We start from the raw sequence: 26,497 nt of genomic DNA, 5'->3' as shown, positions 1-26,497 counted from the left end.
TTAAAAAAAAACGTCAAAAATCGTCTGTAGTAAATGTGGGAAAATCGATCTGGGTCGATGGTTTGGTCGATGTTGTATTTCAGGGTCTAAATTACCCGCCCTGAAAACGGCCATTTCACACCTGCGTTTTGCCAATCAGTCCCCATAAACTCCCAGTTGACACCTCCAAACGGTCGCTTCCTGTCAATCACTTTTCTGTGAAATTCTCATTACGAGCGCGATCGCAGCGGCACCTTCACGCATGCGCATTTTGATGGTAGCACATGCTCAGTCTACTGATTATTACTCCGTTGCGTGCTAATTGGCCATTGTGTACAAACATGAATTACTGTTGGCTCAATGTTACTTCTCTCTCTTTCATTCAATACAGATGTGTTGTGCTATTAGGCAGCCTCTTTGGTTATATAGTATAAAGTGATTGAACTGGATGCTGATTGGTGGAATTGTATTCAAGGGCGGGGCCAGAGATGTCATCACTACTAAACTTATGTTTTGCATTTTTGTCCTGCAGTATGGGGGTCATTCCGAGTTGATCATAGCTGTGCTAAATTTAGCACAGCTACGATCTTCTTCCCTGACATGCGCGGGGACGCCCAGCACAGGGCTATCCCGCCCCGCATGTCAGTGCCGCCCCCCCCCCCTTCCCCGCAGAAGTGCAAAGGCATCGCACAGCGGCGATGCCTTTGCACTTCAAGAGTAGCTCCCGGCCAGCGCAGCTTTAGCGTGCTGACCGGTAGCTACTCATCGCTCCCCGGCCTGCAGCAGCTGCGTGTAACGTCACGCAGCCCCTGCGGCCCACCCCCCGTTCGGTCCGGCCACGCCTGCGTTGGCCGGACCAAACCCACAAAACTGCGGCCAAACGCCGCCGTTCCGCCCCCTCCCGCCCACCGATATTCCTGCTACGGCCTTCGGCCGTCTGGCATGCGCTGGCGCACTACGGCGCATGCGCAGTAGGGACCCGTTCGCTCTGCTGCGTTAAAACGCAGCGAGCGAACGGGTTAGAATGACCCCCTATGTCATAGTCATTAGGAGAGTAGACTTGTTTATACTGGGAAACAAAATGGATTTTGGGGCAAAATGTTAGCATTAGCCTGGGTGAAACATTTAGCATTTTGTGGGTGTAGTAGGTGTGCAGAAGGGGTACACCTTGCAAAATTAGACTTTGCAAAAATACACCTACAAAAAGGATATCCTGGAGCTAGAAAAGGTTCAAAGGCGGGCGACCAAACTAATTAAGGGTATGGAGACGCTGGAATACGAGGAAAGGCTTGCAACACTAGGCATGTTTACACTGGAAAAGAGGAGATTAAGAGGGGACATGATCAACATTTACAAGTATATAAGGGGACAATATACAGATCTTGCACAGGACCTGTTTTTGGTTAGATCAACACAGAGAACTTGTGGACACTCGCTCAGGTTAGAGGAGAGGAGATTCCGCACAATACGGCGTAAAGGCTTTTTTACGGTAAGGACGATACGTGTTTGGAATTCCCTGCCTGAGGGAGTTGTAATGGCTGACTCAGTCAACACCTTTAAGAATGGGTTAGATAAATTCCTAATGGACAAGTATATCCAGGGATATGGGGCATAGTCACGCACTATGGTTATTATAAAAAGAGGGATAAAACGTAACGGCAGACATCAGCATCAGTCAAAATTTTATACAAAATAATCGTGCATAGGAGACCACAAATAGGTTGAACTCGATGGACAATTGTCTTTTTTTCAACCTTAGATACTATGTTACTATGTTACCTTCAGGGAACGCAGAGCATTCTGCTACCTACATGTGCACTTATATTTTACAGGCACTTGGGACTCCTATACTTTCACCGGTTTACGTTCTCTCCATCCAGCTGCACTATATGGGAAGCCTGTTTCTAGTCACATGTAAAGGAAACAGAACCACACTCCCTCCTCAATAAGACAATTTAGTAATTTAGGTGAAAACTAATAAACCTCCTAATGGCTGATGAAGGCCCTGTGCATGAATCAGTGATAACACTTTGGGGGTCATTCCGAGTTGTTCGCTCGTTATATTTTTCTCGCAACAGAGCGATTAGTCGCTAATGCGCATGCGCAATGTCCGCAGTGCGACTGCGCCAAGTAAATTTGCTATGCAGTTAGGTATTTTACTCACGGCATTACGAGGTTTTTTCTTCGTTCTGGTGATCGTAATGTGATTGACAGGAAGTGGGTGTTTCTGGGTGGAAACTGGCCGTTTTATGGGAGTGTGTGAAAAAACGCTACAGTTTCTGGGAAAAACGCGGGAGTGGCTGGAGAAACGGAGGAGTGTCTGGCCGAACGCTGGGCGTGTTTGTGACGTCAAACCAGGAACGAAACTGACTGAACTGATCGCAGATGCCGAGTAAGTGTGGAGCTACTCAGAAACTGCTGAGAAGTGTCTATTCGCAATTTTGCTAATCTTTCGTTCGCAATTTTGATAAGCTAAGATTCACTCCCAGTAGGCGGCGGCTTAGCGTGTGCAAAGCTGCTAAAAGCAGCTTGCGAGCGAACAACTCGGAATGAGGGCCTTTAACCTTAAATTAAATAATGACACAGAGACTAAAGGGGGGTACACACGGAGCGATAATCTAAGCAAATTGAAATTAGCGCCCCCCCCCCACCGTCTCACCCCGCACCCTCAGCACACATCGCGCTGTGCTAAGCGCACACACATCTCTCCTCAATCGGGCTGTGAGTACTGGCCTTTAGATAACTGTTAGCTTATTTATTTCAATGAGCTATAACTTTAAATGGCTGTAAGGAAAAAGGCCGTAAGGTGAAACGCCTTCCGCAACCCGCAAAAACTGACAACATCATCACAACCATAAACCAAACCTGCTAAACCCACCATGGTATCCACTCAAGCTATCTAAGCTAACTTTTCCTATCTAGTCAATACGCTCTTCAACGTTGTGGTGGGGTTGGTGCCTGAGAGGTAGTGGGCTGGGCTTGGAAGGGTCACTTGCACTCATTCTGCCATGCCTGTTTCCAGTTGTTCCAACGATTCCATAAACGTCAGTGTGGCGTGGTTTTCCGGGGGCAGCACCAAACCCAGAATGTGTTGGAAGGCGAACAATTCGGAGGCTTTTCCCAAATAAAATCTCAGCACGTCCAGGTGTTTTGCACTCTTGTAAATTACTTTTATATGTCTTCAAAATATATACGATTTGGGGGTTCATAATGAAGGGGGAAGGGATTGCTGTGTATGAGAGTATATCTGAGAGCTTTCTGGGAGTGTTTGGAAAAACACAGGCTTGTCCAAGCGTTTGCAGGGTGGGTATCTGACGTCAATTCCGGGACCGGACAGGCTGAAGTGATCGCAGCGGCTGAGTAAGTTCTGGGCTACTCAGAAACTGCACAAATATTTTTTGTACCGCTCGGCTGCACATGCGATCGCACACTTGCACAGCTAAAATGCACTCCCCTATGGGCGGCGACTATCTGATCGCAGCAGTGCAAAAAACCCCTAGCGAGCGATCAGGTCTGAATTAGGCCCACGTGCACTGCTGGGGGTGCAGATATAACATTTGCAGAGAGAGTTAGATTTGGGTGGGTTATTTTGTTTCTGTGCAGGGTAAATACTGGCTGCTTTATTTTTACCCTGCAATTTAGATTGCAGATTGAACACCCCCCCCCCCCCCAAATCTAACTCTCTCTGCACATGTTATATCTGCCTCCCCTGCAGTGCACATGGGGGGTGATTCCGAGTTGTTCGCTCGTTAGCTGCTTTTAGCAGCATTGCACACGCTAAGCCGCCGCCCTCTGGGAGTGTATCTTAGCTTAGCAGAATTGCGAACGAAAGATTAGCAGAATTGCGAATAGAAATTTCTTAGCAGTTTCTGAGTAGCTCCAGACCTATTCACAAATAGCGAACAGTTCAGTCAGTTTCGTTCCTAGTTTGACGTCACAAACACGCCCTGCGTTCGGCCAGCCACTCCCCCATTTCTCCAGACACTCCCCCGTTTCTCCAGACACTCCCCCGTTTCTCCAGACACTCCCCCGTTTCTCCAGACACTCCCCCGTTTCTCCAGACACTCCCGCGTTTTTCCGCACACTCCCAGAAAACGGTCAGTTTCCGCCCAGAAACACCCACTTCCTGTCAATCACACTCCGATCACTTCAACGATGAAAATTGTTAGTTCGGACGTGAGTAAATCTACTAAGTTTTGTGCTAAAATACTTAGCGCATGCGCGCTGCGTACCATGCGCATTTTTGCCTTAATCGCTCCGTTGCGAAAATCGGCAACGAGCGAACAACTCGGAATGACCCCCAAGGTTTTGCCCAACTGCTAACAAAATTCCTGCTGCGATCAACTCAGAATTAGGCCCTATGGGGGTCATTCCGAATTGATCGTAGCTGTTCTAAATTTAGCACAGGTACAATCAGGCACTCAGACATGCGGGGGAACCCCGCAGAAGTGCAAGGCATCGCACAGCTCCTGCGACTGGCCGGGAGAACCTCTTCGCTGCCCGGGTCGCAGCGGCTGCGTGTGACATCACGTAGCCACCGCGGCCCGCCTACCCCTCCCCGGCCACGCCTGCGTTGGCCGGACTGCGCCCCCTAAACGGTGGCTTAACGCCGTCGTCCAGTCCCCTCCCACCCAGCGACCACCTCTGCCTGTCAATCACTGCGATGCCGGCGCGTGCACAGTACTGACCCGATCGCACCACTGCGATAAACTGCAGCGTGCGATCGGGTCAGAATGACCCCCTATATCTAGATGGATAACTACTACTGATGTATGCTAGCCCTGGAACAGTAAGTGGTTCTTAGCTTTGTCAGAACACTTATACTTATGTTTCTTATATGACACTGCTTTCCGATAGGCCCCCCGGAAGAGCAGGCAGGTCTCCTGATTCTTAAGCCCCCCCGCCCCCCGCCCAGCTGCCCACTTAGTGAGTAAAGTGGGCGGTCCGGGTAGTCGTTGGCGCGATTCCTGCTGAATCGCGTCATCATAGCCACGCACCCTGCAGTATAATGCCGTAATATCGGCATTACAGAGCGAGGGGTGTGGCTTCAATGACGTGATGAGGTACCCATGCCCCATTCCGCCTCCTCTGCGCATCATAGCCCTGCCCCGCCCCCCTGCTGAGCCGACCTAGCTGCTCTCTCCCGTAGAGATAAGCCAGGATGTCGGCAAGTATGATCTTGATGCTTCCATATAATACTTGACTCAGTAGGGTTTTACCCAGAACTTACGTAGGGTTCAGTATTGTATCCTGGCTGACGGGATGCCAGCTGTCAGGATCCCACCAGCGGCATCCCGCCAGCCACAATACTGTCAGTGAGCGCAGTGAGTACCCTCGCGGGCTCGATGCGCTCGCCACGCTTCTGGCCCCGCTTTCTTTTCCCAAGTGGGAATACCAGGGAGCAGTCAGTATTCCGACCGCTGGCATTTTACCGGTTGTCAGGATTCCAGCGTCAGGATCCTGAACGCCGGGATCCCGACAGCCGGTATATTAACTACATCCCCTTACCTACTGTACAGTTTAATTTGAACTAAGTTTGAAGTAAGCCAATCCCCTTATCCTTTGCATACATTAGTCAGAGTGGGGAGATGTACCAAGTCTTGGAGAGAGACACAGCAACAACCAATCAGCTCCTAACTGCCATGTCAAAGGCTGTGTTTGAAAATTGACAGTTTGGAACTGATCGGTTGGTAGTTTATCTCCCTCCACTTTGTCTCTCGCCAAGACTTGATACATCTCCCCCTTATTGTACTAAAGAATATTAATGATCAAACAAATGTACAAATGAAAGCATTGTTTGCCTTGTAACTGCTTTTTAATAGGAACAAGATATACTTTTAAGTTACCCGAGCGTGTCCCACCTTTGCTTTTTAGAACCGAATCCAATTCAGCAGGCATTAAAATAAGTAGTAATTTAGTCATGCAAATGAACTTGGAATTGTTGGGTCTTTCTTAGTGAATGGGTGACTTAAACATTGCATGTCAGGCGCTACCTCCCCCCCACACACACAGCCCCCCCGCACGAGTACAAAAGCTTCGCACAGCGGCGATGCTTTTGTACTTGACAAGTAGCTCCCTGCCTGCGCAGCTCCTGCGTCACACGCAGCCGCCCCGGCCCACCCCCCGCATGGTTCGGGCACACCTGCGTTGCCCGGCCCGCGTCCCCAAAATGGCGACCAAACGCCGCCATCCTGTCCCCTCCTGCCCAGCGAACGCCTCTGCTTGTCAATCAGGCAGAGGCGACCACTGGGCTGAGATACCGATAGCATCTCTGGCATGAACATGCGCACTGTGGCGCATGCGCAGTTCAGACCTGATCGGCCGCTGTGCGAAAACGCACAGCTGCGATCAGGTCTGAATTAGCCCCATTGCCTCCAGTTTCTTTGCTGTGTAACGTTAGTGCATTGCATTGATGTGGTGGATATCTGTAAAGATAATAACTGGGCTTTTTTAAAAAAATTCTAGTTCCCACTTACTATTATTATCTGTTTTGGCTGCTTGTGTTTCCATCCCGCCTCTGCTAATTGATTTATTGCTAATTTACTATCTTGGTGTTCGGGACACAGAGCCGCCATAACTCTTCCATAGGACCTTATTGAATTAACCAGCTCATTACCTCTTGATGTAAATGCCGCTAACCCAGTTAGGGTTTTCCTGTGATGTCATCGGTGCAATAACACGGGAACTGGGAAAGGAAATCAGCTCTGAAATGTGGAAAACCTTTTTATGGTGCAAGCAGGTCATTAGATGCCAGGGACATTTAACAAAAGATAGAGCCAAGCCTTGCTTCATTTAATTGAGTTTTTATTGCAGCAATTCATTTTAAGTATTGTGCATGTACCTGAAGATAGCTCTGTAGATTGTGAATGCCTGTGTAATTCTGCTATAGAGTCATCTATTTGTATTTAGTAGTGTGTTGATGTGTAAAGGCCTCCATACATCAGCGACCGATTGGGGCAATGGACCGATCCCTCGACAATCGTGTTGGGGGATCAGGATTTTTAAACATGTTTAAAAAATCCCGATTCGCTGATCGGAAACGGTCGGGATCGGCAAATCGGGCGTTTTTAACATGGTTAATTTCCTAGACGGATCGCCTATCCTTGATGGCCGCCGATCAGAGAATCCTGACGGCGGATTGGCGTTTCCGGCAGGGTCAGTGAATCACCTCATAGATGTATGGCAGCCTTTACTCCCACTATCCTGTATTTCAAAGAGAGGAAGTCGTAATCGTTAACATTTTTCAGGCATTAACAGTATCCGGTTCCCTTAAGTTGTAGAAATGTGCTCCCATAGCCTTGTATAGTAATTACTAAATAAAGTCAATTATTAAACACCATCTAAAGATTTCATTACCTGTCGGCCTGGATCTGAGAAGCTTACGATGCTTGGAGTATAATAAATTGCTCATTTTCACAGGTCTTATAAAAAGCTATGGTGTTGCGTTTGAGAATAAGGGGTATATTCAATAAGAGTCAGGTCCATTCCGACATGCAGTTGTCGAAATGGACCCGACAACCCCTATTCAAAGAGCAGCCAAATCCGGCTGTCGGATTTGACCGTTCCCTGTGTCCTGTCCTGCGGCTGCCGGGTGCGCTGCCAGGAGCGGCGGGGGGAGCAGTGTGCGGCGGCCGGCGGGGGGAGCAGTGTGCGGCGGCCGGCGGGGGGAGCAGTGTGCGGCGGCCGGCGGGGGGAGCAGTGTGCGGCGGCCGGCGGGGGGAGCAGTGTGCGGCGGCCGGCAGGGGGAGCAGTGTGCGGCGGCCGGCGGGGGAGCAGTGTGCGGCGGCCGGCGGGAAAGCAGTGTGCGGCGGCCGGCGGGGGAGCAGCGTGAGGCGGCCGGCAGGGGAGCTTCCAGCGGCGGCCGGAGCTAGCAGCGGGAGTGATCTGTGCGGCAGCGGAGGAGGCACTGCAGGTACTATCATCCCGGTAGCCCGCCGCACCGCTCCCCGTCTCCTCACCTCAATCCGACTTGTTTTCAAGTCAGATCGAGTTTGTCGGAAAGGAAGCCAGAACCTGTCGGATTTTGCCCTGTTTCCGACAGCAGCAGGTGGATCGGCGGGTATTCCTCCGATCCACCTGCTTTCCGACAGCATTCCGACAAGTCAGGTTTCCCGACTTGTCGGAAAAAATGTGCCCCTATTGAATAGGTCGGAACCCCTTCCTACCTTTCCGACAAGACGGCAGTTTCTGACTCTTATTGAATATAGCCCTAAGAGGCCTATTTTCTATCATAGGCGAGATGTAGCGGTGGATACTTGGCCCAGATTTATCAAGCCTTGAAGAGTGATAAATTGCACGGTGATAAAGTACCAACCAATCAGCTCCTAACTGTCATTTTTCAAACACAGCCTGTAACATGGCAGTTAGGAGCTGATTGATTAGACTATCTTGTGGCGATAGCAGTGGGAAGGTGGGGGTTGGGGTGGGCGATACTGTTGTGCCTAGGGGTGGCCTGACCCTTAAATCCGCCTCTGTGTGTTGGCTGGGATCACACATGCGTACAGCCACATATACGATCGGTTCCCGCTTTAAAATCCCAGACCCCCTTCCTATAGGAAGGTGCATGGCTCTGGAAACCAACGCCATCTGCAGATGACACTGTTTCCTGCAAGCAAACTCCGAAAACTTTTCGGAGTTTGCTGAATACTAGGTGGCCCTATCAGGCCTTCAATAATGAATGTTCCCCTCAAAAAAGAGCTTACCCTCACATGAAATAGCCATGATACTTGAATAATGCATCAACCTTTCAAAAGTTAGAGCAGTGCATTAATAAATAGATCCCTTGCCAGTAGATTGTGTCCAATACACAGAACAAAGCTAAGCAGTATTGTACAACAGGGCAACAATACCATATTCATATAGGGGCCTATTTATCAAATAGTGGGGCAGATGTATTAACCTGGAGAAGGCATAAGGAAGTGATAAACCAGTGATATGTGCAAGGTGATAAAGGCACCAGCCAATCAGCTCCAATATGTAAATTAACAGTTAGGATCTGATTGGCTGGTGCCTTTATCACCTTGCACATATCACTGGTTTATCACTTCCTTATGCCTTCTCCAGGTTAATACATCTGCCCCAATATATTATATACAAAAAGGGAGAAGCCCTATCTCCTGTGAAAACGGTCATTTTCAGTGGTGTTAGGGGTTTTCTCTAAAGTAAGGTCCTAAACTTTCTAAAATTAAAATTATTACAGGTCTATCCAACAGTGTGTGTGTGTGGTAGTGTTTTACTACTCTGTACCTATTATTATTATTATTATTATTATTATATTTTATTTATAAGGCGCCACAAGTGTTTTGCAGCGCTGTACAAAGGACAGTACAGGGAGACAAAACTTAGCATTACAGTAAATAAATAACAAAAATAGAGTACAGGTAACAAAGAGCACCACAATTCCCAAAACATAATACAGCTTAGATGTAAGTAGCGAGGGAGTAATCATCGTACTACTTGGGGCTGGCGGCCATAGATAAAGATGAGCCTTTACCAGCAGGAGAAAAAGCAGTAAAGATGGTCGCTGAGTAGGAGAGGACTGTGAGTGAAATGTGTCGAGAAGAAGGCTTTGACAACAAGAGGAAAGAGGGCCCTGCTCTGAAGAGCTAACAATCTAGTGGGAAGGGGCGACAAACAGATGACGTGAGGTGCAAGCAAGCGGGAGGTAGCCGGGTGGCAGTATGTAAGCAAAGCAGAGATGTTCAAGGCATGAGGCAGGGGGATGGAGGAGTGGCCTCAGGACTAGGTTATGTAGGTTGATGAATAGGTGGGTTTTTAATGCCCATTTGAAGCTTTACAAGGTCGGGGAGAGTCTAATGGAGCGCGTTCCACTGAGGAGTTCAGGACAGGTAAAATCTTGAACTCGAGCATGGGAAGCAGTGACCAGGGTAGAGGAGAGGTGACGGTCATTGGCCGACTGTAGGGGGTGGGAGGGAGTATGAAGGGAGAGGAGGTTGGAGATGTAGGGAGCAGCGGAATTAGAGATGTACCTATGATTGCATTGCACTGGGAGGCCAGAGCACAAAACAAGGATATACTGTAAAGGCACATTGCAGTGATGCCTGCGTGACTCCACATATTCCTATAACTATAATGCTGCCCTCTTTATAACCAAGCGCCCCAAGAGGCTTTATGTCTTATCTGATGGTTTTGTGCTTAAAATATTTATGGTGTCAAATCCAGCAGTAACATGTTTTCTTATTTTGCATTTTTAGACCGGAGGAGGCGCTCGATTTGTGAGATAAGAGCAGACGACACAGCAACTTGTATAATCCGTCTTGTCCGGTGAGTTATTTTAAGATCTACCAGTTATTCCGAGTCACGATTATTGCTGTTTACAGGTAAACTCAGACACTTGGGAGGACAGGTCTGGTGGCTCAGTTAGTAAGATATAATAATAATAATAATAATAATAATAATAATTTTATTTATATAGCGCTCTTTCTCCAAGGCGCTTAACAGATACATAGCATAATATAGTACAGAAAATAATGAAGTACAGAACAGCTTTTCACTAAATACAGAAGCATGAAGATACTAAAAGGGACATTATGGAAATGCTGAGTAAACAGGAAAGTCTTGAGTCTACTTTTGAAGCATTCTATAGTTGGGGCCTCTCGCACTGTGCGGGGAAGTGACTTCCACAGAGCCGGAGCCGCAAGACTAAAAGCTCCACTCCCAGATGAATTACGAGAGATTCTAGGTGCTGCTAAAAGTCCTTCATCGACAGATTGCAGTAATCGAGTGGGGCAGTATGGGGTCAGTAGCTTCTTCAGGTACCTTGGGCCCTGGTCATGTAATACTTTGAAGCTCAGTAAGCCAATCTTGAAGCTGATTCGCCGTATTGATCCCTCTTTCTCTGGGACTTACTATGTGTTGGCCTGAAGCGGAAAGCTCCCCTCACAAAAGCGCAGTGCAATGTATTGATGTATCCTCAGCTTTACAAACGCCTATCACTTATCATATACAAAAATTTTGTGGGCAGATGTTGGAAAGGGAGAGTCGAGGACTTGCCCTACGGTAGCTCAACTGCACATCACATATAAATAAAGAAATTGTATTTGCTCCCATTATATCACAATCATTGGCACCTCTCTGAGGCGTGGACTTGTTGAAGAATGTAACCATGGGGGTCATTCCGAGTTGATCGCTAGCTGCTTTCGTTCGCTGCGCAGCGATCAGGCAAAAAATTGGCACTTCTGCGCATGCGTATGTGGCGCAATGCGCACGCGCGTCATACTAATGCAATGAACGATGTCGTTTTACACAAGGTCTAGCGAAGCATTTCAGTTGCACTGCTGGCCGCAGAGTGATTGACATGAAGTGGGCGTTTCTGGGTGTCAAGTGACCGTTTTCAGGGAGTGTTCGGAAAAACGCAGGCGTGCCAGGAAAAAAGCAGGTGTGGCTGGGCGAACGCAGGGTGTGCTCGTGACGTCACAACAGGACCTGAATAGTCTGAAGTGATCGCAAGCGCTGAGTAGGTTTTGAGCTACTCTGAAACAGCACAAAAATATTTTGTAGCCGCTCTGCGATCCTTTAGTTCGCACTTCTGCTAAGCTAAAATACACTCCCAGTGGGCGGCGGCATAGCGCTTGCACGGCTGCTAAAAACTGCTAGCGAGCGAACAACTTGGAATGACCCCCCATGTTCCCATGAAGATGCAGCTTTGCCCCCTCTTGGGACACGGTGGTGTACGCCTTCTCCAAAGAGTACCGATGAGGCTCAGCCATACCCGCAGAAAGATATACTACTCCAGTTTAATATAAACCACTCTCCTGTATGATGGGTGAAAAAGTTGGGGGTTGGGGGGAAGGGGGGCTCTGCAGTGCCATGAAATAGCCTTTGCTGATAGCATAGAACTCCGGCAGAAGACTCCATACCATTTACTTTCCAAATGTTTACTGTACATGCTCATTAAAATGTAATAATCAACTGCATCAACAAGCTGATAATTGCATGCCCAGGCATATGCGTCTCACCGCACGGAGCGTGAAGTAACGTTTGCACATTGACAAGCCGACTGGGAATGCAAGTATGCACAATGCCATCCTGAGATGGCATTATGTTGTTTTTCCCCTCCAACTGCACCTCTCCACAGTCCCTAAAGCTGCCTACAACAGTAAACTGCGAGATTAGAGGGACCGCAGGGAAAATCTCCTTGTTTCCACTCTATAAATAGACCTGTAAGTAAAGATCACAATGTTAATATTTAGATAGATATTTAAAAGTTACTATCATGTCTGCCTAGAGAGGTATCCCAGTTATTCCATCAGTGCCAACAGAAACATGTTCCGCCGACATACCGGAGTATAATGATCAGGCTGATTGACACTGTAACCTGATATCATAGATTGGATTGAGGTGCGGAAGTAACATTGCAATCCCTACCGCTGTATGAGTAATGAGGAGGGCCTGAATAGGGGAGTACAGAAGGGAGGGAGGCAGCAGATAGATAAGCAGATGACATGACATGATATTGCCCCTCTCCAAGCACTTCCGCTGTGCTCCCTGCCCCTGTCCTTCCGTACAGGCCATCCTCAGAGGCCCATATCTACTCATGTGTCATGGGTGGGGTATGGAAGGTCGACTCACACTTTGGTCGACAGTGTCTAGGTCGACCACTATTGGTCGACAGTAACTAGGTCGACAGGGTTTCTAGGTCATCAGGGTCTCTAGGTCGAGATGTTCTAGGTCAAAAGGTCGACATGAGCGTTTTTGTTTTTTGTACATGTGTTGTTTTCTCCGTACAGTGACGGGGAACCCCAATTAGTGCACCGTGTCCCCTTCGCTCATCATGCTTTGGGCAGGGTCCGTCGCTGCGCTCGGCACAGGTTACTATTCTCAATCGTAATCCACGTGGACCGTTAAGTACGAAAAAGTTCAAAAAAGGAAAAAAATTGTGAAAAACTCATGTTGACCTGTCAACCTAGAACATGTCGACCTAGAAACCCTGTCGACTTAGTTACTATCGACCAGTAGTGGTCGACCTAGTCATTGTTGACCTAAGTGTGGTGGACCTAGAGACCGGATACCATATGTCATACATAGTAAGGCTGGTATAGGAACATGCATTAGTGCTGTTCTGTGTGTGACCCATGGATTGCAGACCAATGGGGACAGGCCTGTGTGCTGGGAATGTTGGTGCCATCTGACGGGAGCAGCTCAGCCAATCAGGACTGCTCCTTGTTGAATGTGGATTAGGCAACTTGTGTAGAGTGCACATACTTATAAACCTATATGCAAAATGTGATTTAGGGGTCTATTTACTAAACCGTGGATGGAGATAAAGTGGAGGGAGATAAAGGTGGCCATTCCGAGTTGATCGCTAGCTGTTTTCGTTCGCTGCGCAGCGATCAGGCAAAAAAAACGGCACTTCTGTGCATGCGTATGCGGCGCAATGCGGACGCACGACGTACTTTCACACAAGGTCTAGCAACGCTTTTCAGCCGCACTGTTGGCCGCAGAGTGATTGACAGGAAGAGGGCGTTTCTGGGAGGTAACTGACCGTTTTCGGGGAGTGTGTGGAAAAACGCAGGCGTGTCAGATACAAACGCAGGCGTGGCTGGGCGAACACAGGCGTGGCTGGCTGAACGCAGGGCGTGTTCAGGACGTCAGAACAGGAACTAAACAGTCTGAAGTGATCGCAGGCTAGGAGTAAGTCTGGAGCTGCTCAGAAACGACACAATCTTTTTTTGTAGCAGAGCTGCGATCTTTTCGTTCGCACTTCTGCTAAGCTAAGATACACTCGGAGAGGGCGGCGGCTTAGCGTTTGCACGGCTGCTAAAAGCAGCTAGCGAGCGAACAACTTGGAATGAGGGCCAAAGTACCAGCCAATCAGCTCCTAAATTTAATTTTTCAAACACAGCCTGTGACGTGGCACTTGGAAGCTGATTGGCTGGTACTTTATCTCCATTCACTTTTTCTCTTTCCAAGGCTTCGTAAATAGACCCCTTAGTTTTTATAGGATGAGATGAGTGGGTCTATCCTATATAATAAAAGGCTAAAGTTACTCCTCACCACTATGGGGGGGAATGCAAGTGTTATGTGTGCCAGCAGGCACTAGATAGAGCAAGTGAAGTGTTGCTCCGGTGGGGCGCGCACAGCCGCCGGTCTGACATTACTGTATTGTTGTTCTGGCATTTTGACGCACTGGTAACTAGTATATTAACTTATTTTCTACCTCAGTGATGACATGATAGGCATCTAGCGTACTTTCATTGGTCATATAGATTCAGTACGCAACATGGCTGACTTCACCATGAATACAGATGTGTCCTCTTACGTTATTGATGCAGTCGCAGCAAACAGCCATAACCAGCGCCACTCTTTTTAGCATCTTTTTGCCCAAAATGTGTCTACAGGCCCATACACACTGGCCGATATATCGGCCGTTCTCTTGAACAGCTGATACATCGCGGGTCTGTCGGCCAATGTGTACGGCCGATACGTCTGTGAACTCCGTCGTTCACAGGCGTATCGCGCCGGCCCCGCAGCACAGCCGACAGGCAATATATCTACCAATATATTGGCGCGTCGCTATGTGTGTACGCCCGCCTGTACACATTCTGCGGCGGCCGGCGGTTCATGACGTCAGTCCCCGACGGATCGGGCAGTGTGTATGCTCAACACACTGCCCGTTCCGTCCATAGATATATCTGCAGATCAATTGATCGGCAGATATATCTTCCAGTGTGTACCCACCTTTAGTCGCAATGTGATGCAACTACACCAGGAGACTGTTGCAATATATGCAACACTGTATATCTGTGTGCGGCTGAGTCTCTGAATCTGTATCCGAAGCCGCAGCTTTTTGTTGCCCTCCGTATACAGACCCAGTCGATTACAAGTGTTGCATATCACATTAATCAGCCCAGTCTCCTGGTGCGTCCTAGTCGCATTGCATTGTGATTAATACACATTGTAGGGCAAAAAGTCGCAAAAAAATACCCCCAGTGCTAGCAGAGTCACCGGGACTGGGCGGCTCACTCATGCCAGGTGTCTTGTGTCACATGACGTATTGGTCGGCTGATGAGAACTTCCTGCGGATTCAGCGGTGCTTCTGGCGGTGTGTATTGCTAACACCAACCATCCCCTCCCGCTGCCTAGCTCTAGCTATCTGCTGCTGGTCTGTGCAAAATATCGGCTTTATGAGCATGTCGACATGTTCAATTTCGACATTTTAACAACGTCGTCATCCTATCTGTTGACATTTTGACTACATCCCCCACAAACAGTGCATAGAACTGTATGCTTGAAACATTTAAATTAAGCTTATACCTTCCACATCCATTTCCCACACAAGCTGCTCCGCTAGGATCCTGAGAGGCTGCTTACGGGAAGCCCAGTAATGATGTGTGTTAAATAAAGACAATTAGCTCTCACTGAATATCTGCGTGCACGCAGGAAAGCTGTGTGGGATGGAACCGCTTTCAGATCAGAGCTCATTCCACCTACTTAGCTCGTCATTGGCTAATGTCCCTAATGCTGTAAGTGCAGATGGAACGGCAGGGGTTAATGTCAGCGTGTGTGACACTGTCACAAATTGCAAGCGCAGTGTCCTAAACAGCGCACGCTTGCCTAAAAATAATCCGTGCTAGTATGAAAATAACTGTAATTAGCATTCCTGATCCTCTGCTCCCTGGATCTGCGTCTAATGCAAAATATTTATGTGTAACAATCCACTTTCACACAGTTAATGCACTCAGTATTAAGCCACTAATGCAGCGGTAACCGTGCTCTCATCGCCCTCTCATGCCCACGTGTGATTGGGGGGAGGCTGGTGAAACGTAGGGCTCAATTTATTCTTATTATATATTTATTAATGTTTACCGCTGTAACTTTTGTTTGGTAATGCTACTTCTCACAGCAATTCGTGCTTGAGTACCGCAGGTATTCGTTATACACACCGGTGAGGGCGTGCAGCGATAACTCTCTCCTTCGCTGTGTCCTCTTGTGGGTAGCTGGGAGCCTGATGATGCTCTAGATCGGTGCTCCTCAACCTCGGTCTTCAAGGCATACTAATGGTCCAGGATTCAAGGTTAGTCATACTTGAGCACAGGTGACTAAATTAGTGCCGCAGTTATTTTTTATTTAACCTGTGCTCAAGTATGAAGAGATTAAGCTTGGACTCTTATACCTCTTTCAGACAAGCCTAAAACTTGGGAAAAGTTTGTTGGGACCCTATCCTTTAAAGCAGGGATGGGGAAGCTTCGGCCCTCCAGCTGTTTTTGAACTACACATACCAGCATGCCTTGCTACAGTTTTGATATTTAGCCATGCAAAAACTGTTGCAGGGCATGCTGGGATGTGTAGTTCAACAACAGCTGGAGGGCCGAAGGTTCCCCATCCCTGCGTTAAAGTTACATGAACAAGGCAGAAGCAGCCATTTGTGGGATTAACCAATGTTAACTAGAATACAGTCTCAGTTTATTGAAGACTAGGGACATCACTTATATTATATTATGTCTCAGTGATGTTGATAGTCCGTAGGGCAGTGGTTTCCAAACACTGTCGTCAAGGCATCCTAACAGTCTAGGTCTTAAGGATATCCATGTTTAAGCACAGGTGACTTAAATAGGGCCTCAGTCAGTTTGATTGTACCATCTATGTACAAGCATGGACAGCCTTAAAACCTCTCACCTGTCCCGCTCCTATTTTTGTGGGACTGTCCACAGGAAGATTGTACATAACTCAATATGCATGCACTGATGCACTCATCCAAGCCGGTGTACGGGTACTCACTCTGTATTATGGGCCAAATGTAATATAGTGCTGGATTCTGAAACTGCAGAGATTTTGGGGCGTTAACAGTCAAACTTAAAGCGGCGATGCATAGTAAGGTAAAACCAGGTTGGCTTTGCCTTACTAAGCATTGCCACTTTAAATTTACTTTTAATAACACCATGTTCTTCAACCATGTTTTCATTCTAAATAACAGTTCAGTTCATTCTTTTCCTAGATATTGCCACTTCTTCATAAATTGTAAAATGAAGCGGTGACTGCCTTTCTGCGTCATCATCACCGTTTTGTAAATAGGCCACTAAGCCAACATTCATGAGAATGCAGCCTCTGTATCTCAATGATCCTGTGCCCTCGATGTAAAATCGCTAGTCCCACTGCCTCCACTGTGTATAACTGATAGATGTACTTTAATAATGTTCTATGTTTCATTATCTCCACTCAATGTGTATCGATCCTGTTTTCTAAGCAGACTGTAGTTAATTTAGATGGAAACTTTTGAATAAAAAACATAGAGATCAATAGAATTGACTTGAACTTCAATGCCCTTAGTACATTTGAGCATAACATTATTGCATAATTTTCTTAGAGCTTTCTTACAGCTTTTCATTGGGTAAAATATTTTGTTTTAAAACAATATTCCATAACACATTCACTGTGAGAGCGGAGGGCCACAGAACAGCATCAGGTACACTAGTAAGGTATATAGCAGGCATCAAACCGTAAGGAGTTCTTTTGAAAACCTCTAATAGTAGTATACACTACCCACCTACGAATATGTAGATCTTAGGAGCTTATTTGTTATAGAGCAGAAAGGCCCTATTAGGTATGGCCATTGAAGGGTTCACCATCGATGGTGCCATCAGTACTTTACAGATGAAACTAATGAAAACCGTGAAGGTTTGAACCATCGATGGGCATCTCTACTGAGGGATAAGTAACAGCAGCCGGCCAATGAGAGAAGGGGGTGTGGCTAAGCAGGATGCCACTGCTAGGAAAGTGGCGAAGAACTGTGCATAGTATGTTGGGGTGGAAAAAAACTGTGCAGCATTTCTATCATCGATCACAAAACCATCGCCCATAGGTGGCAAACCATCGCTGGTTGGTTGCCATCAATTGTAGGTGGCCATCCCTAGGCCCTATGACCTTAGAAAAATAATAATAGAGCACTAATTATTATACATAAATGGAGTCACCACACCACTTGAAGTAGCACTGCTGTCGTCATGGGAATAGCCAATTAACAAGGATGGTGTACTTACTGTTTTTTTAATACATTACAATTTTTTTTCTTTTTGTGCCACAAAGTTCAGCTAAAAGGCTTCTGCTTCCATTGCGCACGTGAGAGCTGTCTAGCTGTGTCACGCCTGCGCATAATCCTACCAGACCTGCGCAGAGAAGCGGAAGTATCGCCAACGCAGCCGAGTCCCGATCGCATGCCCCGGCGATACATTCTTGATTGCAGTGGCAGAAAATCATCTTCAGTGCCGAATCATAGTAAATAGCCTCCTTAGGATTTTTGTTTGCTGTAAAGTGTGACATTTCGGTGCCGACCGTAGGTGGTAAAATGAAGACTCCCCCTCCTCGATAGATAGCGGTGACATTTATTTCTCAGGATATTTATATCAGTGAAAAGAGAAAATGATGAAAGCTCGGAAACAGTGTGTATGATACTGAACAACTCTGCCAAAGTAATCGCTGATATATTTAACTCCTTCTAACCCGGAGTCACCTGTGAGATGCTGTGACAGTTCCGGAACATGCAGTAAGCGTATACAGTGTGTACAGGTGGCTATTATGTTAATTCTGTGACTTGGAAAATATCAGCTCGTTAGTACAATGTCCCAATATTCTTGCTGGCTGCCCAGCAACGGGGCAATTTGGGGACAAAGTGTTCTGCTCTCACTGCTCTGTCTCCACAGTATTAACCCATTAGCCACCTGAAGAAGCTCATAGAAACCTGGCAGGTGGCTGAAGATAAGGGCCATGTGTCTATAGTCCCATTTCTTCCTACATGTAGAACTTGCAGGCTGTACTCATCTGTTGTTATAGTAGATGCTCAGCATCCGTCTATTGCTGCATCCAAGCGTTTTCTACCCTCTATTAAGTCTGAGAACCTCATCTGGGAAAGTATTTCAGCAATACGGAAAGTGGAGATTAGGTTTACATCTCTGGCACAAGCTCATGTAGGAATATCGCTCCTGCGCCTTCTGGCTATAAATATCAGAAAAACTGATAAGCTTACAATCAGCAAAAATAGACCAAATATTATTTTAGTAAAAAAGAAAAACGCTTTAATGCAGTAATATTAGTGCACGAATAGTGATGACTTTAATAAGCATTGGGGTGTTATTTATACAGACTGATTCCCAGCGAATGGATTTCGGGGGTCATTCCGACCCGATCGCTCACTGCAGTTTATCGCAGTGCAGCGATCGGGTCGGAACTGCGCATGCGTCGGCACCGCAGTGCGCTGGCGCATGCCGGGCGGCCGAAGGCCGTCGTTTCCTAGCGATCGCCTCTGCCTGATTCACAGGCAGAGGCGGTTGCCGGGCGGCACGGTGGGTTCCAGTATGAATGGTCGACCATGTTATGGTCGACAGTCATTAGGTCGACCACTATTGGTCGACATGGACACATGGTCGACACATGAAAATGGTCGACACATGAAAGGTCGACACATGAAAAGGTCGACATGAGTTTTTTACTTTTTTTGGTGTCGTTTTTTGCGTAAAGTGACTGGGAACCCCAATTAGTGCACCGCGTCCTCTCGCATGGCTCGCTTCGCTCGCCATGCTTCGGGCATGGTGCCTTCGCTTCGCTCGGCACAGATTACCGTTCCAATCGTAGTCCATGTGGATCGTAAAGTATGGAAAAGTTCCCCAAAAGAAAAAAAAGTAAAAAAACTCATGTCGACCTTTTCATGTGTCGACCTTTCATGTGTCGACCATTTTCATGTGTCGACCATGTGTCCATGTCGACCATGTCCATGTCGACCAATAGTGGTCGACCTAATGACTGTCGACCATAACATGGTCGACCATGTGAAAGGATACCGGCACGGTGGGGGCGCGGTCTGGCCAACGCAGGCGTGACCGAACCGTGCGGGGGGCGGGCCGCAACGGATGCGTGATGCAGACGCAGCCGCTGCGATCAGGGGCAGCGATGAGCAACTCCCGGTTAGCCGCAGGAGCTGCGCTGGCCGGGAGTTACTCAACAAGTACAAAAGCATCGCCGCTGCGATCAGCTCGGAATGACCCCCTTCATCTTTTTTGCAAATAACAATCCACACTCATTTAGAGTGGACTTATCACCTGCACACCTGGGCCTGACGCGGATCTGCTGGCCAGTCCACTCTGCAGACAGATCTTGAGATTCTTAGCAGCTGCGCATGCGTAAGATCAGGGCCATAAAAGGGTTGTATATCAGTAACATGCAGTGAGGTAAATGGCTGAGGAGGCACTGGCTAGTAGCAGGGCCCAGATTAACACACAATGGGGTATTTATAACAGGGTCTGAGTTTGCCGAAGGTACATGATCAGTCGCGCCGAGGGGGAAGGGAGGGGTACTCTTTTCCCGGGTGCCCACTGCCCTCCCCCCTCTTCCCCGTTGTAGACAGCGGCGACGGGGAGAGAGAGGACATTGCTGCAGCAGCGCCTCTCCCCAGCTCAGCACACACGCTGCTGTGTGATGCTGGGGACAGTGTCCTCTCTCTCCCCGCACCTCCGGCAGACTCCAACCCTTGGGTAAATGTATGAACTGTCGACATGGGGGGGGGGGGAGCAGTATCAGCGCATGTTATGAGCGCTATACCGCTTCCCCCCATGTATGATGGCAGCGGTACCGGCTCAGTGACAGGGGCGCTATGTATTATTAAATAATTAGAATAATACAAAGAAGATATTTTTTATATATTCTTTGTATTTTTCATAGACTTTATATAGTCAAAACTCTAGGACATGGGTCTTCAACCTGCGGCCCTCCAGCTGCTGTGGAACTACACATCCCAGCATGCCCTGCCTCAGTTTAAGCATACCTTAACAGCAAAACTGTGGCAGAGCATGCTGGGATGTGTAGTTTCACAGCAGCTGGAGGGCCACAGGTTGCTCTAGCATATACTGGAGTATGACAGGAAAGGCTCTACCTCACCTGCATCACCTCACTGCTCTGTACCCAACTGTGCCATCCCCGCCCCCTAAACCCATGACATCTATACATCACGCCTAGATGGGCGAGGCCATTGTCTCTAGGAAGTAGAGCACTGCCCTTAGCGCACAAAGAATGGTTCGGGTATTCACACAGGCTGGCCGACACTCCGGGCTGCTTGGTAGCAGTGTTACTGTCTGCAGGGTGCTGTTCCAGCTACCCTGCAAGCCACCTACAGGTGCTGTGGACCCTGCGCCTGGGAGACGGTACTGCTATCACACACCTAGTTACGGCCATGCATCAGATCCTGTATATGTAACAATGGGCTGAATTCAGACCTGATCGCAGCAGAAAATTTGTTAACTAATGGGCAAAGCCATGTGCAGTGCAGGTGGGGCAGATGTAACATGTGCAGAGAGAGTTAGCTTTGGGTGGGTTATATTGTTTCTGTGCAGGGTAAATACTGGCTGCTTTATTTTTACACTGCAATTTAGATTTCAATTTCAACGCACCCCACCCAAATCTAACTCTCTCTGCACATGTTGTATCTGCCCCACCTGCAGTACACATGGTTTTGCCCATTATCTAACAAATTTGCTGCTGCAATCAGATCTAAATTAGGCCCAATGGGCGAGTCAGAGTTGTACATCTCCGCAGCTGCATCAGTCTACTGGGCATTCACCCATAAGATAAGTATCCAGTGGCTGTGTGATGGAATTGCAGACTATTCAAGAGTGATCATACGCAGAGATCCATCAGATTTTCTCTTGTACCAAGGGCAGCGCTAGTGCGATTGCACGATGATAGTGATGCTGGCTACTTTCACAAGCGGATGTGTAGGGGCGGTGTGGGTGCATCGATACAGCCGACTCTGGAATAAACCAATATCCGCAGTTTCCTCTGACCACACAGAGCGGTTGCTGTTGTGGCCGAATTTCATGCGACTCCAAATCTGCCCCAGTACAAGTAACAATGGGCCTAATTCAGACCTGATCGCAGCAGCAACATTTTGCTCTAATGGGCAAAACCATGTGCACTGCAGGTGGGGCAGAGATATAACATGTGCAGAGAGAGTTAGATTTGGGTGTGGTGTGTTCTAATCTAAATTGCAGTGTAAAAATAAAGCAGCCAGTATTTACCCTGCACAGAAACAATATAACCCACCCAAATCTAACTCTCTCTGCACATGTTATATCTGCCACACCTGCAGTGCACATGGGTATGCCAATTAGAGAAAGATTTTGCTGCTGCGATCAGGTCTGAATTAAGCCCTATATTGCATCCTGTCAGTGCACTAGAAAACTGTCACATTACTGAGGTACAGTATGAGGCACTGTGGGGCTCATTTAAAGCAGACAACAGTTTTGCAGCCTAAACATACTGTATATATAAAGAAGAGGTCAGCAATATTGTGCTCTTATAGGCATATATTGGGATGCCTATATATTAGGTGCAGTTTAAAATACAGTGAAGATAGCTGGCTGCATTATAAGTAGTATATTGGTACAGCCAGTGCTATTTTTCAGCAGGAACTGAGTTCCTGAAACTCTTATTAAATATGACATCATCAGGAACTGGGTTCCTGAACCTGTCCTGGGCCAAAAAAATGTTTTTCATAAGTTTTATTTTAAAGTCAATTTTGAGTGCCTTCTTTCTAAAAACTTTATATCATCTATCTCTAACTTTTTTAATAGCTCCGCCCCCGATCCGTAGTGCCTGAACCTATTAAGAAAAAAAGAGTTCTGGTGTAACTGGCACTGCTGGGGGCATTGTGTAACTGGCACTGCTGGGGGCATTGTGTAACTGGTACTGCTGGGGACATTGTGTAACTGGTACTGCTGGGGACACTGTGTAACTGGCTCTGCTGGGGGCATTGTGTAACTGGTACTGCTGGGGGCATTGTGTATCTGGTACTGCTGGGGACACTGTGTAACTGGCACTGCTGGGGGCATTGTGTAACTGGTACTGCTGGGGACACTGTGTAACTGGCACTGCTGGGGGCATTGTGTAACTGGTACTGCTGGGGACACTGTGTAACTGGTACTGCTGGGGGCATTGTGTAACTGGTACTGCTGGGGGCATTGTGTATCTGGCACTGCTGGGGGCATTGTGTAACTGGTACTGCTGGGGGCATTGTGTATCTGGCACTGCTGGGGGCATTGTGTAACTGGCACTGCTGGGGGCATTGTGTATCTGGCACTGCTGGGGGCATTGTGTAACTGATACTGCTGGGGACACTGTGTAACTGGCTCTGCTGGGGGCATTGTGTAACTGGTACTGCTGGGGACACTGTGTAACTGGCTCTGCTGGGGGCATTGTGTAACTGGTACTGCTGGGGACACTGTGTAACTGGCACTGCTGGGGGCATTGTGTAACTGGTACTGCTGGGGGCATTGTGTATCTGGCACTGCTGGGGGCATTGTGTAACTGGTACTGCTGGGGACACTGTGTAACTGGCACTGCTGGGGGCATTGTGTAACTGGTACTGCTGGGGGCATTGTGTATCTGGCACTGCTGGGGGCATTGTGTAACTGGCACTGCTGGGGGCATTGTGTATCTGGCACTGCTGGGGACATTGTGTATCTGGCACTGCTGGGGACACTGTGTAACTGGCACTGCTGGGGGCCACTGTGTAACTGGCACTGCTGGGGGCATTGTGTATCTGGCACTGGTGGGGGCATTGTGTAACTGTTACTGCTGGGGACACTGTGTAACTGGCACTGCTGGGGGCATTGTGTAACTGGTACTGCTGGGGGCATTGTGTATCTGGCACTGCTGGGGGCATTGTGTAACTGGCACTGCTGGGGGCATTGTGTATCTGGCACTGCTGGGGGCAGTGTGTAACTGGCACTGCTGGGGACACTGTGTAACTGGCACTGCTGGGGGCCACTGTGTAACTGGCACTGCTGGGGGCATTGTGTAACTGGCACTGCTGGGGGCATTGTGTAACTGGTACTGCTGGGGACACTGTGTAACTGGCACTGCTGGGGACACTGTGTAACTGGCACTACTGGGGGCATTGTGTAACTGGTACTGCTGGGGACACTGTGTAACTGGTACTGCTGGGGACACTGTGTAACTGGTACTGCTGGGGACACTGTGTAACTGGCACTGCTGGGGGCATTGTGTAACTGGTACTGCTGGGGACACTGTGTAACTGGTACTGCTGGGGACACTGTGTAACTGGTACTGCTGGGGGCATTGTGTATCTAGCACTGCTGGGGGCTATGTGTATCTGGCACTGCTGGGGGCATTGTGTAACTGGCACTACTGGGGGCAGTGTGTAACTGGCACTGCTGGGGGCATTGTGTAACTGGCACTACTGGGGGCAGTGTGTAACTGGCACTGCTGGGGGCATTGTGTAACTGGCACTGCTGGGGGCATTGTGTATCTAGCACTACTGGGGGCATTGTGTAACTGGCACTGCTGGGGGCATTGTGTATCTAGCACTACTGGGGGCTATGTGTAACTGGCACTACTGGGGGCAGTGTGTAACTGGCACTGCTGGGGGCATTGTGTAACTGGCACTACTGGGGGCAGTGTGTAACTGGCACTGCTGGGGGCATTGTGTAACTGGCACTACTGGGGGCAGTGTGTAACTGGCACTGCTGGGGGCATTGTGTAACTGGCACTGCTGGGGGCATTGTGTATCTAGCACTACTGGGGGCATTGTGTAACTGGCACTGCTGGGGGCATTGTGTATCTAGCACTACTGGGGGCTATGTGTAACTGGCACTGCTGGGGGCATTGTGTATCTAGCACTACTGGGGGCATTGTGTAACTGGCACTGCTGGGGGCATTGTGTATCTAGCACTACTGGGGGCTATGTGTAACTGGCACTATTTGGGGACATTATGGGCAGGATGTACTAAAGCAAAAATGCGGTAAAACCCCCGAAAACGGGGGTTTTACCTTATTTTCATATTTACTAACACCCTACCGCCGCGTTTTCGGCATCCAGGGTATCGCCATCTCTGGATGGCGATACCCTATAGAAGCCAATGAGCTTCTTTTTTCGCCGACCGCTGCAACCCGCCGACACCGCCGCAGATGCCCCCCCCCCCCTCCCCCCCGGCTTACCTTCCTCCATGCAGCCCTGGTACCGGAAGGTAGTCTCCTCCTCCCCCTAGCAACGCAGCCGGACGTCCTTCCGGCTGTAGGGGGGAGGAGGAGGCGCCGGGGGCAGCCTGCTGCTGCTTCCCGGCGTCTAGCCAGTGTGGGGACCCCTGGGAGGTGACAGAGACCCCCCGCAGACCACCTAACAGGTATCACGGGGGGCCTCCGTCACTGCATCGCGATGTTGAGCGCATATGTTAGTACATATGCGATCTACATCGCTGCGGTAACCGGCGAGGGGCGGCGATGTATCTTAATACATCTCGCCCTATGTGTATTTGGCACTACTGGTGGCATTATGTTTATATATGGCAGTACTCAGGGCATTATGTGTTTAAACAAAAAGTTTATGTACCAATTGATGCCCCGCCCCTTTGTTATCTCCACCCACATCACCGCTCACCTCTGCTCCGCCCACAGTTCCTAAACCTTATGCCTACAAAAATAGCACTGGGTACAGCCACAACATGATCATGACGACCGGCGTTTAAATTGATCCTTCATGAGTGTCATACAATGGATAACAGATTGGGATGGTAGGGGTCATTTGGAAATGGTGTGCATCCGGTGGGGGACATGCACTAAGCAGTGAAAAGTGTGGAGAAGTGAGCCAGTGGTGATGTTGCCCATGGCAACCAATCAGCTGCCCTGTATAATTTTAAAATATGCAAATTATAAATGTTACTTCAATGCTGATTGGTTGCCATGGGTAACGTCTCCACTGGCTCACTTCTCAGCTCTTTTCACCACTTAGTACATCTCCCCATTAATGAGAGCCCCGAGGCTGGTGCCTACGTAGCGTGGAGTGCCCTTAGCCAAGATCCTCCACAACAAGTGCTGTCCTGGTGCTGCTGCTATCTACAGATCAGACGTGTCCAGGTAAATAAAGGAACGGCCGTACCCACCAAAAGTCACAACCAGCACCAGGCTATGCCAGACGGAGCTAGTCATGACGTCAATATCCAGCAGCTCCGGATTCCCCTTGTCATAGTGGAAAACAATCCCAACCTGGTCAGCACAGGATCTCATCAAACTGAGACGGGTTTATATGAGGGGTCAAGTAGCCGCACAGTTTGGCCACTTTTCAAACACTCTGGATGCTGTGGGGTTGTTGACGAGTCACAGTGGCAAAACAGTTTGTTGAATGTGTTGAACTACAAGTTTCAGCAAGCCTGACATGGGGATGCTCTTATAAAATGCGTACAGTATGACTGGAGGATCCCTGCTTGCTGTGTGTTGTTGACACAGAACGTTGTTCTCCAGCTGTAAAGCAGTAGATTAGGATTCCGCTTCAGTAATCAGGCCGCTGTGTGCGCGACAAGTGGCTGCTGTGTTCCTCCGAGCACATGGGACATTATATCACCTGCCCCTGTTACGCAGGACATAAATACAGCTTTAATCCCGCAGGCCAGCAGTTTTAGCCCTGCTATTCATAGCTCAGAGAGCTTATTCTGTGGAGCAGGAATGTCATACTGCTGTATATTTTCCAAATAACGCCATAAAAAATGGTCACATTATA

General features: G+C 48.4%; 1 protein-coding gene across 2 annotated transcripts in view; it reads left to right on the top strand.

Moving 5' to 3' along the window:
- The window catches only part of SMPD3 (sphingomyelin phosphodiesterase 3), a 281,171-nt gene that overhangs the window by 80,353 nt on the left and 174,321 nt on the right, over window positions 1-26,497 (top strand). For both annotated transcript variants that reach the window (XM_063945731.1, XM_063945732.1), the window contains exon 2: window positions 10,194-10,263. The gene's annotated coding sequence lies outside the window, so the exon portion shown is untranslated. The remainder of the gene's footprint in view (window positions 1-10,193; window positions 10,264-26,497) is intronic.

Source organism: Pseudophryne corroboree, chromosome 11, assembly GCF_028390025.1.
Source record: "Pseudophryne corroboree isolate aPseCor3 chromosome 11, aPseCor3.hap2, whole genome shotgun sequence".
NCBI classification, from domain to species: domain Eukaryota; kingdom Metazoa; phylum Chordata; class Amphibia; order Anura; family Myobatrachidae; genus Pseudophryne; species Pseudophryne corroboree.
The sequence above is the reverse complement of the archived record's forward strand: the minus strand, read 5'-3'. Positions and strand labels throughout refer to the sequence as shown.